Source organism: Heterodontus francisci, unplaced genomic scaffold, assembly GCF_036365525.1.
Source record: "Heterodontus francisci isolate sHetFra1 unplaced genomic scaffold, sHetFra1.hap1 HAP1_SCAFFOLD_310, whole genome shotgun sequence".
Taxonomy (NCBI): domain Eukaryota; kingdom Metazoa; phylum Chordata; class Chondrichthyes; order Heterodontiformes; family Heterodontidae; genus Heterodontus; species Heterodontus francisci.
In genome coordinates this window covers 785,693-804,727 of record NW_027142032.1, presented here as the reverse complement: position 1 = coordinate 804,727, position 19,035 = coordinate 785,693, and the positions used below count along the sequence as shown (strand labels likewise).

The window sequence follows — 19,035 nt, the reverse complement described above, 5'->3', positions numbered from 1 at the left end:
AACAGATCAAACAGACTTCAATATATTGATGTACAAAGCATATCATTAATCCTATTATTTTTGTTGTTCTTATTTGTCACAAACGTAAAATATGTCACGGTCCATCGCCCCCACATTGTGGATTCTCCTCCAGCTGCATGACTTGCCTTTTTTTTTCCTATGGCTACGTGCATCTTCCACACTGACACCTCTCTCAACATGACATTTTGACGTAATTCAGTGAAAATGACCGTCATGCTTTACAATCCAACCTTGACATTGTAGTTCTTGCATAAATGTAAGCTATGAAAATGTTCTAAACTTTACACAGCGGTGAGCAGTGTTCAGGTGATACAGAAAATCTGGTGCGTTGGGCAGAGACAATCAGTTGATCTATCAAAGTCTCTTGATGTTATGCTCCTATCTATACTACTTACAACACAATTATTCTTTTGTTATTGAAAAGCTTGGATAGATGGCTCTGGATTGTGTTATCTAAGTATTCTGAGAAAAGAATTAGATTCTAATCTAAGTATTATTATCTCCTTACAGCAATGTGGATTGAGAGGAGATCTGATGCAGGTGTAGGTAAGTTAGGCAAGGAGAACCAGTTCCCATTAGTTGATGGTACAAGGACTAGGAGACACAGATTGATGTTTTGGGAAAGAGATGCAGGGAAGTGTGAGGAAGCAGTTTTTGTTTTACCTGCTGCAATTGTCTGTCCACAAGTGTGGTGGAAGCAGAGACAATCAATGATTTCAATAGGAAATTGGAGAAACACTTGAAGGAAACAAACTTGCTCCAGGGCGACGCTGATCAAGCAGGATAATGAATCTGATTGGATGATAAGAATATTTTATCAATTTCAATTCTGTCACGGCTTTGACATTTGTTTCGTTTGTAAAATACTGCAACATAAAATAAACCTGCAATTTAAGATTGCGATGGCCGGGAATTGAATCCAGGTTAACTGCTTGGAAGGCAGCTATGCTCACCACTATACCACCATCGCTTACTGTACGGTGCTCCTCCGGCGTTTTGATTAATAGAATGCTATACAATGATTTCAACTTGTGGCTGAGTGTTGGAGAATTTTCTGAGCTTTGCTAATTATTACTTAACTTTGTAGAAATATAAAAACAGGACGCAGCTTGTAGCTAACCTAACCAATGGTCATAAAATGTAGACAGAGCAACTGACCACAATCAACTGTCTTAGGAAGAGGCAGAGCTCATGAAGGATTTTGGGGAAGTGAACGCAGACTGTTCATTGCTGATTCTTCCACTATTATCATGTTTGTGCAACCTAGCCAGAAGTAACGGCCAGATACAGTCTGGAGTGTGCATTAAATTAAGGAACTAACGTGTTATGCTCGAACTAACGCTCTACTGACCTCCGACTTTGCAAAGGGCACAGAGCTGCAGGTGGTCTTGTGGTTGTCCTGTGGTTTATGCTTAATTGTGAAACTGCGAGCTCTGCCTTTTTTATACTATCTAAGTCCACGGCGATCTGTAGCTGTTTGGTAGTTGCGTTGGACCGCATTTAGGTCAGGTGTGCTGCCCCATGATATCATGCAATAAAGTGTTTGTTCTCAACGTCTGAGTCCTGCGAATTTGTTCAACAATTGGGCACAATCTGGATTTTCTTCAATAGTTTGGCGTAGTCGGCAGGATCCCTTTTGTACGGGATCCTGAATGAACCAAACGGGGATTCGGAACCAAAAGTAGAAAATCCAGTAAAATGTGACGAATTCGGTGCAGTAGTAGTACCAAATTCCGGGAATTTGGTGATCCTAATTTGAGTTTGCACGGGCTGTTCCTCCACCGGGTGGAGTAAAGAGGCTGTGGGACAAAAGGAGTTGGGACAACCGTCCGGTGAATGACTGAGGCTGGAACTAAACTACCAAATTGACCCGACAGGCACGTGATCGTTGCTCCTGAGTACACGAGCCGGAATCTGGCCCCAGAGAGAGAGGCTGTGGGACGGAGGGAGAACGAAAGAGCGTTGGCCTGAGAGACAGGGGTGTGCCGGTTAGCTGACCTTGAGAATTTAACATTAACTGCACCTGTTCGTATCCTTGTGTCTATTTGTTTTGTTGTGTCCTGTTTGTTTTCCTTTGTTTTAATGCTACTTGATTCATAGAAAAGAACTCGTAGATTTAGAAGGTTTTGAGAAAGTAGAAGTAAGAGTGGACTCAACGCCTTCCAAGAAGGAAGGGTTGCCCCCGGGGACAAGTAAACCATGTCCTCTGGAGAAAGGCGACCCGCGTCCGTTTGCCCCCTCGAAGGAGACGCAGACGCGCCACGGTAAATATGTGTTTTAAAGATAGGAATGTTTTAGAGTAAAAACAAGGAACTGTGTCTTTGATTCGACTGTGAGAATGTCTGAAGCTTCCGCGAATGAAATGAAGATCTGCGAAGAACAGCTTGTATTCTGCAGAACTGACTGTCGTTAACTCTTTGTTGTCTGGCCTTAATGTTAAAAGCATGAGTCTATTAAGTTGTTTGGAATTGAATGAGTGTGAAAAGTGATTGTTGAGTGTGTTCATTTCGATTTAAGATTTTGCACCCAGGAGTGAGATATAAAATTGAATTATATTTTAAGTTAAAGTTTTATTTTTAGTTGGTTTTGCAACTGTGAAAAGGCAATGAACAATTTTCTGAGAGATAAGCTTCAGCCTTGAAGGTCTGAAGATGTCTGGCAGAAATCTAATTTGGGGTTTGGAACATTGTTTTAATTGGAAACTATGCTATTGTTTTATTTTACAGTCTAAATTTGAAGACATGTTTTACTGACTGTTATATTGTTTTAAGGGAAAGAAAGGATAGAAAAGGAGATATAGGAAAGATTCTGCCTGTTCAAAAAGATTAAAGTTTGTGTAAGGACCGAGTGTTAAGTCTTTTGTTGTAAGAATGTTAAATAACTTTTTCTTTAGTTTTTGGTTTTATTACAGTCATTGGAAAAGGCGCCTGAAGAAAGAGCAAGAAAACGATGTAATTTACCGATCTTTTAAAATAAGCACGTGCTATTCTGTTTTGTGTGTAGTTAATAAGTATTATAAGTTAATAAGTCTGAATTGAATTAACAATGTTCAGGTTAATTGACCTGTTTAAGTTGAAGAACTCGAAATGTCATTTGCAACCACAATGAACTTTTAAGTTCAGCATGTTGAGTTTTGAAGGAGTCTTAAGTTCTGGACAGAGGACTCACTCATATAACATCGGCAGTTTTGATTTATAATTATTATTGCAGTGAATTGGAATTGGAATCATCTTTGTCATAAAATTCGTTGGATTAGGAACCTCTTACAAGAGATGCAAAAAGTTTGGAAACAATTGGAGTTTAATCTCAAATGCTGTCTTTCCTGATGGAGATGCTTTCCTTTGAAGTTGAAAAATGTTACACATGATTTTGTTGTTTTTAAACCCAAAGGAGACCAAAAGGATTGAAAAAGTTTAAAATAGATAGTTATTTTCGATCATAAAAGAAAGGTTTCGTAAAGTGACGTAGCTGAGAATGTTTTGCTCCGCCCCCTTGGAGACACACAAAGAACTTTACCCACTGCAGCATTTTGCATTGCTGAGAGTCAAATTTATACATATTGGACATTGCCAAATTTAACATTTCTAAGTTGACAGATAGAATTGGACAAATTAACCTATTGGGCTCAGGGGCAGAGCCACAATGGATTATTTTAAGCAGGTGACGGCAGGTTCCAAGGCCACATGAGAACTGATGCCACAACAAGAGATCCAGCAGCTTTGAGAATTTAAACCTTAATTGCAGACATCAAATATCATAGCATTTTATCAATGAGAGAAAATGCTTGAGAAGGAAAGATTGTTGCAAACATTTCTGTCCTTAACGTACAAAAAGTACAACCAAGTCTGGGCATAAGAAATTGAAATCAATAAACAAAATTTAACTGATATGAGTGGTTATTTTAAAGCACTAAAAAGGAAATTTATCTGATATTTAAGAGGACAATCAAAGTTTTAGAAAATAACAAATCAGTGGTTTACTGTGTTGGACATTAGCAATGGGTTCTGGTCCATGCAGTTGGCACAAGAGTGTCAATATAAATTTGCATTTACGTTCAAGGGACAACAGTACATCTGGACGTGTCTCTCCCAGGGATTTTATAATAATCCATCGATATTCCACCTTCCTTCAGATGGTTAGAGTGAAAGTTAAGCTGAAAATGGCACCGATAATGAAGGAAAAAGGTTTCATATTTGCGAGTAGTAATAACATAGGGAAAGCATGATACAGAGCAAAAGTGAGTGCAGACAATCCTCGAACTCCCCCGAGCGCAAGATATTAAAGCTCTAAGATAAAAAAAGGACAGTGCCTATTTCAGGTTGTGAGATTAAACAGACAAGAAGCACCAACCCCATGGTTAACCCCACATCCGAATTACCGACGAGTAAGATTATGACCCAACAGCCACAAGTGACTGGTTTCCCTTGCCCGGTCTTGACTACAGGACTACAAAATAGACTTGCGATAATAAAACCCATTAAAATTGTTGATGATCATATAAAGCTTGAGTTGGTACCGGTAATATTGATTTTCTCAGATATCCAGCTACCTGGCTGGTGCCCTGAGAACACCCAAGAGTTGTACAGGGTATTACTGTAACAATTGTTGAGAAGGAATTTGGTAATGAGAAAATGATAAAAAGATTACATAAAATACAATGATATGTTACCCTATGTTATGGAAATTGGAAAAGAGGTAATTGGAACAACATTGTCCATTGTCTGAGTGTAGTCTGGAAAACCAGGTGATCATATGTCCTCGTCCTACAGATAAATTGGCAGAATCAAAATGTGGATTTAATACCACTGTAAATTGCACCATGGAAACTAGGAAAGCTTTGTCAGGACTAACCCATGTGGCCTATATGTGCTGAACCACGACAGCGAAGGAGTACCAGTATGGACATAAAAGGACTTGTCCGGTGAGCAACAGTACATTTTGGTTCAACCCACAAAACCAACCCGAGTAGGGAAAATGGAGTTGGTAGAGATACATAAACAAAAGACAGAAACGATAACTGTGACAGAAAGTATTAAGGTGGATTTGACAATTAACCTCCGGGACTATGAATATAGTGTTCAGCCATTGCCCACACGCTTGGGTAACGAGAGACAGCAGCTAGAAGTCATTGCTGTAGTGTACTGCAATCTGGAACAACAGTCGAAGATGCTACAAGATGAGATTGACGAGATAAATGATTCTACCTGGCCGGATGACTTATGAAACGGGGGGAGGGGGGAGGGGGCGTCAGACGTGGAGATACACCCCTGGATTAGAATTATCTCCCATGTCCTGATAGTGGTTTTGGGTATCATGGTGTTAGATATACTTAATTTGGCAATTTAAGAAATTAATTAGGCAATGCTAGAGGATGTATGAACACAGGTTGGACAGCTACCCGAAAAGCAATTAGTGTTCGAACTTGCTCTGTAAAAGGAGGGACAGTTAGTTATGCCATAAAAGGGGTAATTGTATAACCTTTTCATATATACTTAAAGTGAGCAAATGAATGATCAATGTACTTTCCGAAGTTGTTTTATGTTTGCACAATCGATTATGTAACAGTGATGCTTAATTGAGATGGTTAATGTACAAGTGTACCGCCTTTTATGTTGTAAACAAGTATTTGAAGCCCCTGCAAAACTTATGCCTTTACAGAGTTCCCGCTGCCCCCTTGTGATATAAGCAGGCGACGGATTGAGTGCGACCCCTCCGGGTGTTGAAGGCTGTTTCTAGACAAATAGATACCGTTAAAGGCACCTAGGTGGGATCAAAGGAAGGATTCTTAAAAGGGTTGTAGAAGAGTCAAGAGGGGAGTGTGAGAACGGAATTTTAGAATTTTAAGAACAGAGTTTATGGGGACATTTAAGCTGAGATTAATCAATCATGTATTGCTAGCTTGGCCTTGCGGCTGGTACAGCGCGATGGCAGGAAAGATATTATGCTTCAATGACTACTTTAAATACCTCTCCCCTCCATGTACGATGATATTGCGATATCATGGTATGATAAAAGGAGGGTTTGTTGGAGAATTTTCTGAGCTTTGCTAATTATTACTTAACTTTGTAGAAATAGAAAAACAGGACGCAGCTTGTAGCTAATCTAACCAATGGTCAGGAAATGTAGACAGAGCAACTGACCACAATCATCTGGCTTAGGAAGGGACAGAGCTCATGATGGATTTTGGCGAAGTGAACGCAGACTGTTCGTTACGGACTCTTCCGCTTTTATCATGTTTGTGCAACCTAGCCAGAAGTAACGGCCAAATATAGTACCTGGAGTGTGTACGTTAAATTGGGAACAATAGCTTGTTATGCTCGAACTAACGCTCTACTGACCTCGGACATTGCAAAGGGCACAGAGCTGCAGGTGGTCTTGTGGTTGTCCGGTGGTTTATGCTTAATTGTGAAACTGCTAGCTCTGCTTATTTTATACTATATAAGTCCACGACGATTTGTAGCTCTCGGCAGGAGCTCTGGACCGCCTTTAGGTAAGGTGTGCCACCCCATGATATCATGCAATAAAGTGTTTGGTTCTCAAAGTCTGAGTCCGGAGAATTCGTTCAACAATTGGGCACAATCTGGATTTTCTCCAACATGGACACTCTGAAATCTTTGGAGGGTTGCGATCCACCCATGACATCAAATAATTTGGGGCAAGAATATTTGTTTGTGAAAAAAAGATGCGAATTTGTATGTAAATTTGTTTAAATGTGCATGCTGGAAATCATTCAATAAATTTTTCAACTTTAACATATCTTTTTTTTTGATTTGTATGCTATTCGAGGTGCTGGTGATTATGTGTATGGTGATCAACCATCTTCAATAAACAGTACTGTAGATCTACAGTACTGTAGACTAATGATCAGGCAACACCGGGAATCTGCGGTGCTGTTCATTAACAATCAAATATCACGGGGAAAGCCTGCTATCTGATCTGTGCTTTTTCCAATCAATCAATCTTTCCTTTCACTGAAATTTACCTTCAAGTCCAATCTCACTGAATTGAATTCACTGAGCTTAGGAATAACAGTAAAAAATGATCATTGGCCTCTGTGTTACTCATGTTCAAATCTTCATGGCCTTCTACGTTTTGTCCTGTGGGAAGGTTAGAGAATGGATTATGAAATGGGATTTAGTGCCAGTGCTTGAAACCCTTCAGCTCTTTCTATGATTTCATGAATTTAACAACTATATTGAGAGGGTATTTCACCGCTTTCTTCAGCTCCTGTCTGAACTTAGACTGGGTCGCAATATAAATACATGTGTTCGTGCAGGAACTGAGCAGTTGCAGCATCTCTGATGTGTGATCTGTGCTAAAGAGAGGGTCAGTGTCGGAGGAATAATAATGAACATCTGCAATTCGCCAATAAATGTTATACACCACCCAGGTCACCCATAACAGTATAAAACTGCCAGTTATAGTGAAGAGTAAAATAATTGATTTACTGTGATTATCCATCTCTGGGTGCTTGTGATTCTCTCCCTTGCTGTGGCTCCGGAATACCCTGCAGACTTTAATGGCAAATAAAATACGTCTGACCGTCAGAACATTGAGCAGCAATATCAGAAAGAACGGGACACAAGGGGTTACAATGCAGTGAAACAATTCAAAATGCCCCCCATGTGGGGCAAGTATAGAAGCTCGGTTTATGGAATCAACGCAGGGGATCATTATCAATAATGTACCTTGGTTGAAATGTAAAGTACCAAAGGACTGTTCCAACAAACACAGACGCTATTTTCTTGGTGCAATATTTTCTTTGCAGCTACTCACAACAAATGGTCACAAATCTATCAAATTAGAATTAGAATTAGAATATTACAGCGCAGTACAGGCCCTTCGGCCCTCGATGTTGCGCCGATCATCTGATCTACACTATTCCATTTACATCCATATGTCTATCCAATGACCACTTAAATGCCCTTAAAGTTGGCGAGTCTACTACTGTTGCAGGCAGGGCGTTCCACGCCCCTACTACTCTCTGCGTAAAGAAACTACCTCTGACATCTGTCCTATATCTTTCACCCCTCAACTTAAAGCTATGCCCCCTCGTGTTTGCCATCCTCATCCGAGGAAAAAGACTCTCACTATCCACCCTATCTAACCCTCTGATTATCTTGTATGTCTCTATTAAGTCACCTCTCCTCCTCCATCTCTCTAACGAAAACAACCCCAAGTTCCTCAGCCTTTCCTCGTAAGACCTTCCTTCCATACCAGGCAACTTCCTAGTAAATCTCCTCTGCACCCTTTCCAAAGCTTCGACATCCTTCCTATAATGCGGTGACCAGAACTGCACGCAATACTCCAGGTGCGGCCTCACCAGAGTTTTGTACAGCTGCATCATGACCTCGTGGCTCCGAAACTCGATCCCCCTACTAATAAAGGCTAACACACCATATGCCTTCTTAACAGCCCTATTAACCTGGGTAGCAACTTTCAGGGATTTATGTACCTGGATACCAAGATCTCTCTGCTCATCTACACTACCAAGAATCTTCCCATTAGCCCAGTACTCTGCATTCCTGTTACTCCTTCCAAAGTGAATCACCTCACACTTCTCCGCATTAAACTCCATTTGCCATCTCTCAGCCCAGCTCTGCAGCCTATCTATGTCCCTCTGTACCCTACAACACCCTTTGACACTATCCACAACTCCACCGACCTTCGTGTCATCCGCAAATTTACTAACCCACCCTTCTACACCCTCATCCAGGTCGTTTATAAAAATGACAAACAGCAGTGGCCCCAAAACAGAACCTTGCGGTACACCACTAGTAACTAAACTCCAGGATGAACATTTGCCATCAACCACCACCCTCTGTCTTCTTTCAGCTAGCCAATTTCTGATCCAAAGCTCTAAATCACCTTCAACCCCATACTTCCGTATTTTCTGCAATAGCTTACCGTGGGGAACCTTATCAAACGCCTTACTGAAATCCATATACACCACATCCACGGCTTTACCCTCATCCACCTGTTTGGTCACCTTCTCGAAAAACTCAATAAGGTTTGTGAGGCACGACCTACCTTTCACAAAACCGTGCTGACTATCGCAAATGAACTTATTCTTTTCAAGATGATTATAAATCCTGTCTCTTATAACCTTTTCCAACATTTTACCCACAACCGAAGTAAGGCTCACAGGTCTATAATTACCAGGGCTGTCTCTACTCCCCTTCTTGATCAAGGGGACAACATTTGCTATCCTCCAGTCCTCCGGCACTACTCCTGTCGACAATGACGACTTAAAGATCAACAACAACGGCTTTGCAATCTCCTCCCTGGCTTCCCAGAGAATCCTAGGATAAATCCCATCTGGCCCAGGGGACTTATCTATTTTCACTCTTTCCAAAATTGCTAACACCTCCTCCTTGTGAATCTCAATCCCATCTAGCCTAGTAGGCTGTATCTCAGTAATCTCCTCGGCAACATTTTCTTTTTCTACTGTAAATACTGACGAAAAATATTCATTTAACGCTTCCCCTATCTCCTCTGATTCCGCACACAACTTCCCACTACTATCCTTGATTGGCCCTGTTCTAACTCTTATCATTCGTTTATTCCTGATATACCTATCGAAAGACTTAGGGTTTTCTTTGATCCTATCCGCCAATGACTTCTCGTGTCCTCTCCTTGCTCTTCTTAGCCCTCCCTTTAGATCCTTCCTGGCTAGCTTGTAACTCTCAAGCGCCCTAACTGAGCCTTCACGTCTCATCCTAACATAAGCCGCCCTCTTCCTCTTGACAAGCGCTTCAACTTCTTGAGTAAACCACGGCTCCCTCGCTCGACAACTTCCTCCCTGCCTGACAGGTACATACTTATCAAGGACACGCATTAGCTGCTCCTTGAATAAGCTCCACATTTCGTTTGTGCCCATCCCCTGCAGTTTCCTTCCCCATCCTACACAGGTGAAAGCGACTGTGAGCCAGACAGAAACAGAAAGGCAGTGTGAATACACATCGGAGTAATTCTCAGGAATGAATCTGGGAAATGAATTGAAACAATCCAACTCAATATGGGATCAGTGATAACGACCAGGAGATCAGCCACTGCCATTCCCACCAGGTAGACAGTGATGCATTTGGAGAGACCGCACTTTCCTCGGGACAGGATCACAATCGCCATCAAGTTAACTGGAAGAGAGAGAAAGGAAGCAGAGAAATTATTGATCAGACCTGGAGACAAAGCAGCACTTTGACAGGATCTGGGCTGGGCATCGAACAGTGAAAACTAATTGAGTGATCATGGCTGTGCTTTGCCACTGTGAAATGTTTCAAACAAAATTATGAACAATGAATTGGGAAATTGATGAAGAAAGTGAATAAAGTTAGCACTGGATCGACTGGATGTACTGAGTGAAGATTCAGTTCCAGTGGGGAAAAGAGAAGGGGTTTTACAGAGATGGATTCCAATATGTTAATTGGGAATTTGTCTCCAGATTGTTGGTTGGGAACGTTTGCGGAGAACGGGATGTGCAGCTGGTTGTTGCTGTCGATTCAGAGAACCGATAGGTACAGTTACCGAATGGGAAAAAGGACTCCTGCTCCTATGTTCCTGTATTCCTATCAGGTTAGACGAGGCAGCTGGAGGTGGAGACTGTGAGTGAGATTGGAAGGGAGAGAAGGAAAAGGACATGTTGGAGCTGGAGGGGAGACTGGAACAGATGGTTTGGGAAATTGGATGAACTGAAGCAATTGATGAGGCTCCTGAGGATTCAATACAGTGAGAGGAGAGGCTGAGATTCACAGGGACAGACTGCAGCAGACAGTTAGGGGAAGTCTATAGATCCCAGTAATACAACTCAGTTGATACATTCAAACAATAATCCCTGTGGTTAATGGTGTTGGAGAACAGTTAATTGGTTATAAAATATAGTCAATATTTTAAAGTGTGGTATTTAAATAATGAATTGCCATCAGTGAAGAGCTGATTCCATTCTGTTTATTCAGTCACTAAGTAAGGAATAAGAAGTTTCTGCAAAACAAAATGAGGACCTGACAGAAATCAACACGAGGATCAAGTCCAACAGGGAAATGAACACAATCTGACAACAGATAACTTCAACTCACAGTTTCTTTCACTAACTATTTTGGACAATCCAGCACTTTATGATAGTGAATTATTTACACTGCTGCTTCTTTCTCTTTCTCTTTCGTTCTGCTTATCTTTTTCCCTCGGTTTTGTTCTCCCTGCGCCTTTTCTCCCTCCCTATCTCTCTGGAGTACTCATACCCTGCAAACTGTTACTTAATGCCACTTTTCACATTTGGTTTATTCCTAACATTCTGCGCCTGTATTCTTTTCAACAACCCCGTGTTTTATAATTCTGTTTTCATAATCAGTTTGTTCAATGGTGAAACCTCTGTGAATAATTTAGTGTATCTACAGAACACACAAGTCTCCAGCTGTTCACCTACACTCTTCACTTCATCTGCGATGCATTGAATAAACAGGATCGCAAGCTTCTTCCAGCCAAACATCACATATTTCCTTCTCCTGGAATTATAAATTGCACCGTTAAAATGTGGGATTGTTTAATTAATAAAGCACCAACATCAGCGCTGCAGCTGACAATCATAGATAGATGGGAGATTCTTGATTCCAACTGATAGAGTGTAAACCAATAAAACATCACATCAATGCACTCTATTTTACAAGAGAGTGACAGTGACAGTGACAGTGAAGGCTACACAGTGAAGCAAAGAAGGAGATGTGAAAGTGTCAGCAGAAAACGTAGGTCAGTGACGAGACCTCAGAAGCTGCGTCAGACACACACAAAATGAAATAATATTTGATAACAGTGATAACCAATAAATACATTGAAATCCGAGTTAATTTGAACCCTGTTATTGAGGAAGGAGGGCATTGTGATGTCCTCTTGTAACACTGAGACCGTGAAATATCTCGTTATCAATCACTGAAAAAAAATCATTAAAATATTCCAAAACCGGTTTGATCCACATCATGAAACTGTTAAAAGCTCTTATTCTTGATCCTATCCGAGACATCCCGTTCAAATACATTTAATGCACGAAATGATCCAGTAACAATGCCAGGAGTACTTCAACCAATACCATTCAAGACATAACATCGCTTCTGCAAGATTGAAAGAGTAGACAATGAGGGATTTCATCCGTACATTGCTGGGTGAAAGTACAGGCTGCTGTGTAAAACACACAGTGGGAAATAATACCCAGCAGAGCAGCACAGTTAATATCGAGTTACATCGTTAAGAGCTGAGATACTGGCTTACCAGGGACTCCAATTGCTGCAAGTACTGGATAATAAATGTCTTCTATATGATAGGGTACTGGATATGCCATTTCTGTGAGAAACAGAGACTTCTAGTAGCCTGGAATCCACAGCTCCAGCAGGCACTCTGCTCTGATCCATTCCAATGCATCCTCATTTAGACAGGGGGCAAGTCTCCACTGACACAGTATTACCCCCGATCGTTGCATTTAGTTACACTCACCTAAACAAACACGTTATATCAGCAGCTTTGACTCTGATATAAATGATGGACGGGTTGCAGCTTAGCAGAATTTATCAAATATCCGCACAGGCAGATTTGCTACGGCTTTTGGGGAGGATTTAAACTAAATTATCAGGGGTTGGCGATGGCGGGGTACGTGAAAGGGAGTTCAGGTTGGAGAGAAGAAAATTGGGTGTGGGAACCAGGAACAGGTATGAAAGATGAATACCAAAGTGCACACAAAACTTGGAGAGATAGATAGCACGAGAGAAGGGAATTGGGTGAGGTCATAGTAAGGAAGAAAGTAATAAAGTCTGAATCAGGGTTAATGTGCATGTATGTGAATGCACGTAGTCTGGTTAATAGGGCTGGTGAGGTACAGACGCAAATTGCCGTGTGGAAATATATAGTTGTGGCTATAACAGAGACCTGCTTCAGAGAAGGGCTGGACTGGGTCTTAAATATTACTAAATACAAGGTGCTCAGGAAAAAAAACCAAATAGGAACGGGAAAATGGGGAGTGGTGGCAGTAGTGATCAAGGAGAGCATTGCAGTGCTGGAGATAAAGGATGTCCCAGAGAGGTCCAGGACAGAATCAATTTGGCTCGAGCTAAGGAACAAAAAAGTTTCAGTTACATTTCTCGATGTTGACTATAGGCCAGTTAGTGTCCAGGACGTGGAGGAACATATTTGCATTGACTTTGAAGAGAGGTGCAAAGATTGTAGGGCAGTTTTAATGGATTAATTTAATTATTCAAATGTAGACTGGGATAATAGTACTATAAAGGGCAGTGAAGTGCAAGTGTTCTAGACTGTGTTCAGGAAAATTGTCCACAACACTTTGTTGCTAGTCCAACAAGAAATGAGGCACTGCTCGACCGGGCTTTTGGAAAAGAGATACACTCATAGTCATAGAGTCATATAGTTATACAACACCGAAACAGACACCTCGGCCCATCGTGTGCGTGCTGACCATTAAGCATCTATCTATTCTATTCCCATTTTCCGGCACTTGCCGCTTATCCTTGTATGCTATGGCGTTTCAAGTGCTCATCTAAATACCTCTTAAATTTTTGAGGGGTCCTGCCTGTACCACCCCTTCAGGCTGTGATTTCCAGATTACAACCACCCTCTGGGTGAAAAATGTTTTTCTCAAATCCCCTCTAAACGTCCTGCCCCTTAATGTAAATCAATGCCCCCTGGTAATTGACACCTCTACTAAACGAAAACGTTTCTTCCTATCTTCCCTATCTATGCCCCTCATAATTTTGTATCCCCAATCAGGTCTTCCCTCAGCCTTCTCTGCTCGAAGGAAAACAACCCAAGCCTATCCAGTCTCTCTTCATAGCTGAAATGCTCCAGCCCAGGCAACATCCTGGTGAGTCTCCTCTGCACCCTCTCCAGAGCAACCACACCCGTCCGATAGTGTGGCGACCAGAACTGTACACAGTACTCGAGCTGTGGCTTAACTAGCTTTTTACACGGTTCTATCATATCGTCCCAGCTCTTATATGCTAGGCCTCAGCTAATAAAGGCAAGAATCCCATATCACGTCCTAACCACCTTATCTACCTGTGCTGCTGCCTTCAGCGATCTATGGTCAAGTACACCATGGTCCCTCTCATCCTCTATACCTCATAGGGTTCTACCACACATTATATATTCCCTTGCCTTATTAATAGTCCCAAAATGCATTGCCTCACACTTTTCAGGATTAAATTCCATTTGCCACTGCTTTGCTCATCTTACCAGCCCATATGAAACGTTTTGTATTCTAAGACATTCCTCTTCACTTTGACACCACCAATTTTCGTGTCATCTGCGAACTTACTGATCATGCCTCCTATATTCACATCTAAATCATTAACGTACACTACAAACAGCAAGGGTCCCAGATACCTGCCCAGCACCGATCCCTGCGGTACACCATTGGTCACAGGTTTCCAATCGCAAAAGCAACCCTCGAACATCACCTGCTGCCACTCAACCAAATTTGGATCGAATTTGCCAAATTGCACGGGATCCTCCGGCCTGTTACCTTCTTGAACAATATCCCATGCAAGACCTTATCAAAAGCCTTAATGAAGTCCATGTAGACTGCATCAACTGTTTTACTCTCATCTACACATCTGCTCACCTCCTCGAAAACTCAATCAAGTTTGTTCGGCATGATCTCCCCATAATAAAGCTATGCTGACTATCTTTGATTAATCCCTGCCTCTCCAAGAGGAGATTAATCCTGTCCCTCAGTATTATTTTTCCAACTGCTTCTCTGCCACTGATGTTAGTCTCGCTGGTATGTAATCACTTGGTTTATGCCTGCGACCCATCTTGAATAATGATACTACATTCGATGTCCTCCAGTCCTCTGGTACCTCTCCTGTGGCCAGAGAGGATTTGAAAATTTGTGTCAGTGCCCCTGCTATCTTCTCCCTTGCCTCACATAACAGCCTGGGAGACATCTCCTCCGGCCCTGTGGATTTAACCACTTCTAAGCCCGCAAAGACCGCTAAGACCTCCTTCCTTTCAAAGCTAATTTGTTCGACTATAGCACAATCCCCCTCCCTGATCTGTACACATACAAAATCCTTCTCCACAGTTAACACAGATCAAAATTACTCAATTAAAACCTCACCTACGTCCTCCAGCTCCACACACCGATTGTCACGTTGGTCCCTAATGAGCCCTAATCTTTCCCTGCTTATCCTCTTACCCTTAATATACTTATAAAACGCCTTGGGATGTTCCTTTATCTTTCCCAGCAGTATTTTATTCATGTCCCCTCTTCACTCTTCTAATAATTTTTAAAGTACCACTCCCCCCCACCCCACACACACACTCACAGACACACTTTGTATACTCCTCAAGGGCCTCTGTTGTTTTCAGCCCCTGAATCTGCCATACACCTTCTTTTTTTCGTATCTAATCCTCTATATCCATTGACATTCAGGGTTCCCTGCATTTGTTGGTCCTACCCTTCACCTTTACGGGAATATGTTGACTTTGAACTCTCACTGTTTCCATTTTGAACGACTCCCACTGGTCTGATGTAGACTTTCCGACAATTCACTGTTCTCAGTCCACTTTGGCCAGATTTTGTTTTATCATATTGAAATCGGCCCTCCCCCAATTCTGTACCTATATTTCCAGTCCATTTTTGTCCTTTTCTATAACTACCTTAAATCTTACAGAGTTATGGTCACTATCCCGAAATGCTCCCCAACTGACATTCCACCACTTGTCTGGCTTTATTCCCAAGGATTCGATCCAGTACTGCCCCTTCTCCTGCAGGATCTTCTACGTGCTGGCTCAAAAATCTCTCCTGTACGCACTTTAAGAATTCTGCCCCCTTTAAGCCTTTTGCAATAAGACTATCCCAGGTAATATTGGGGAAGTTGAAATCCCCGATTATTATTACCCTTTTATTTTGCAGCTCTCTGAAATTTGCCTACATATCTGCTCCTCTACCTCTCCATGACTGTTTGGAGGCCTGTACTACACACCCAGCCAAGTAATTGCATCCTTTTTGCTTTTAAGTTCGATCCATATGGCCTCATTTGAGGAACCATCGAAGATATCATCCCTCCTTACTGCAGTAATTGACGCCTTGATCACTAGTGAAATGCCACCTCCTCTTTTAGACCACTTCCCCCACCCAGCCCCTGCCATGTCACACCTGAAGATTCTATATCCTGGAATACGGAGCTGCCATTGTTGAGATGGACCACGTGGAACAAGTTTCGGTAGGAGAATATTTGCAGAATAGTGATCATTGTATCATAGGGTTTAGGTTGACTATGGAAAGGGACGAAGCGCAATCCAGGGTAAAACTAATTAACTGGGGAAGGCCAACTTCAGTGGTGTAAGAATGGAGCTGAGGCAAATGAATTGGAGTCAAAATCTGTCAGGAAAACCAGTCGATGAACAATGAGCTGTCTTGAAAGAAGAGATAGTACGGGCACAGTCGAGGTCTGTTCCTCGTCGGGGAAAAGTAGAGCAAACGAATTCAGAACTCCCTGGATGACAAAAGAGGTAGAGACTAAGATAAAGAAAAAACTTGTGATTATGACAGATGCCAGGTAGAAAATACTATTGAGCCACCTGCTGAATATAGAAGGTCCAGAGGGGAAGAGAGAAAGCAAATACGAGGAGCAAAGAGCGAACATGAGAAGAGACTGGCAGCTAGCATTAAAGGAAATCCCAACGTTTATATAGGCATATAAGTAGTAAATCGGTCGTAAAAGCATGAGTGGGGCCGATTAGAGACCAGAAAGGGGATTTACACATTGACGTAGGGGGCATAGCGTAGGTATTAAATGAATACTTTGCACCAGTCTATAGCAAGGAACAAGATGCAACCCAGGCAATGTTGAAAAAGGAGGGATGTCCGACACTAGAGGGGTTTAAAATTGATAAAGCGGAAGTATTAGGTAAGCTGTCGTACTTAATGTTGTTAAAACAACTGGGCTGGATGAGATGCATCCAAGAATGCTGAGGGAAGTGAAAGTGGAAATCACTGAGGCACTGGCCACAATTTTTCTACCTTCCTTAGACTCGGGGTGGTGCCAGAGAACTGTGGAATTGCAATGGTTACACCCTTGTTCAGAAAAAGGGTTTAAAGTTAAGCCCAGCAACAACAGGCCAGTCAGTTTAACGTTGGTGGTGGGAAAACAAGTAGAAAAATATTAAATTGGGGCAAAATAAATTGTCACATGGACAAATGCCAGTTAATTAATGAAAGCCAGCATGGAGTTCTTCAGGGAAATCATGTTGTTAGGTAAATTGGCCATTATAGATTGCCACTCGTATAGGTAGGTGGTAGGGAAATATAGAGACAGGTGGGGATGTTTGGTAGGAATATGGGATTAGTGTAGGATTAGAATAAATGGGTGGTTGATGGTCGGCACAGACTCGGTGGGCCGAAGGGCCTGTTTCAGTGCTGTATCTCGAAACTAAACTAAACTTAACTAACTTGATGGATTTTTTGATCATGTAACAGAGAGGGTTGATGAGGACAATGCCGTTGATACGGTGTCCCTGGACTTTCAAAAGGCATTTGATACAGTGTCACACAACAGGCGTGTGTGCAAACATGTCGCTCATGGAATAAAAGCGACGGTAGCAACATGGATATGAAATTGGCTGAGTGACAGGAAACAAAGTGCAGTGATTAATGGATAGCTTTCAGGTTGGGTGAAGTATAATAGTGGTGTGCCCCACGGGTCGGTGTATGGGATTCTTGCTTTTTCTGATACATATTAATGACCTGGACCTTGGGGTACAGGGCACAATTTCAAAGTTTGCAGATGATGGGGAACTTGGAAGCATTGTGAACTGTGAAAAAGATAGTGTCGAACATCAAAATGGCATAGACAAGTTGGAATGGGCAGAAAGGTGGCAGATGGAGTTCCATTCAACGAAATGTGAGGTGATTCATTTTGGTCGGAAGAACATGAAGATACAATATAGAATAAAGGTCACAATTGTAAATGGGGTGCAGGAGAAGAGGAACCTAGCTGTATATTTTCAGAAGTCATTAAAGGTGGCAGGAAAACTTCAGAGAGCAGGTACTAAAGCGTACACTATCCTGGGCTTTCTTACTCGGGGCATCGAGTACAAGTGCAAGGAAGTTATGCTGAGTTTGTATAAAATACTAGTTTGACCTCAATTGGAGTATTGCATCCAATTCTGGGCGTCACACCAGAGGAAAGACGTGAGGGCATTGGATAGAGTGCAGAAGAGATTCACGATAATGATTCGAGGGGTGATAAATTTCAGCTATGAAGATAGATTGCAGAAGTTCTGACTGTTTTCCTTGGAGAAGAGAAGGCTGAGAGGTGATTTGATAGAGGCATTCAAAATCATGAGGGGTCTGGACTGAGTAGATAGAGATAAACTGTTCCCACTCGTGAAAGGATCGAGAACGAGAGGGCACAGATTTAAAGTATTTGGTAAGTGAAGCAAAAGTGACATGAGGAAAAAGTTTTTCATGCAGCAAGTGGTTAAGATTTGGAATGCACTGCCTGAGAATGTGATGGAGGCATGTTCAACTGAAGCATTCAAAAGGGTATTAGACAGTTGTATAAAGAGGAAGATTGTACAGGGTTATGGAGAGAAGGAAGGGAAATTGCACGTTCAGAGAGCTAGTGCAGACACGATGGGCCGAATGGCCTCCTTCTGCGCTGTAACAATTCTGCGCTTCTGTCATTATGTGGTGAATAAAGCACAATCATTTCAATGTCAATGACATTATCTTAGAAAGATCTCTCCCCGGAATAATCCTGAAATCTGTCCTCATACTGGACGGATGCTATAATTATGAGTGGTGTCATTTACATTTTCCATATTATTTCATTGAACTTTTCACTCCTGGCGTTTCTATTGTACATATAACTGATCTTTGTGCAGTGGACACTGAATCCAGGGACCAAAGCAATCCTGTTTCACTCTCTTCCTGCCTTATCCCAGTTAAAATGTGAACTTTGTGTCTCTGATTTGGGACCACGTTCAGGGTTACAGCCCAGAAACTACTGTGGG

The 19,035-nt window shown here is 41.9% G+C and overlaps 1 non-coding gene across 1 annotated transcript; it reads right to left on the bottom strand.

Moving 5' to 3' along the window:
• Positions 1-919: 919 nt before the first annotated feature.
• trnag-ucc (transfer RNA glycine (anticodon UCC)) lies at positions 920-991 on the bottom strand. Its single transcript has one exon. It is a non-coding gene; the product is annotated as a tRNA-Gly (tRNA).
• Between the last annotated feature and the right edge of the window lie 18,044 nt (positions 992-19,035).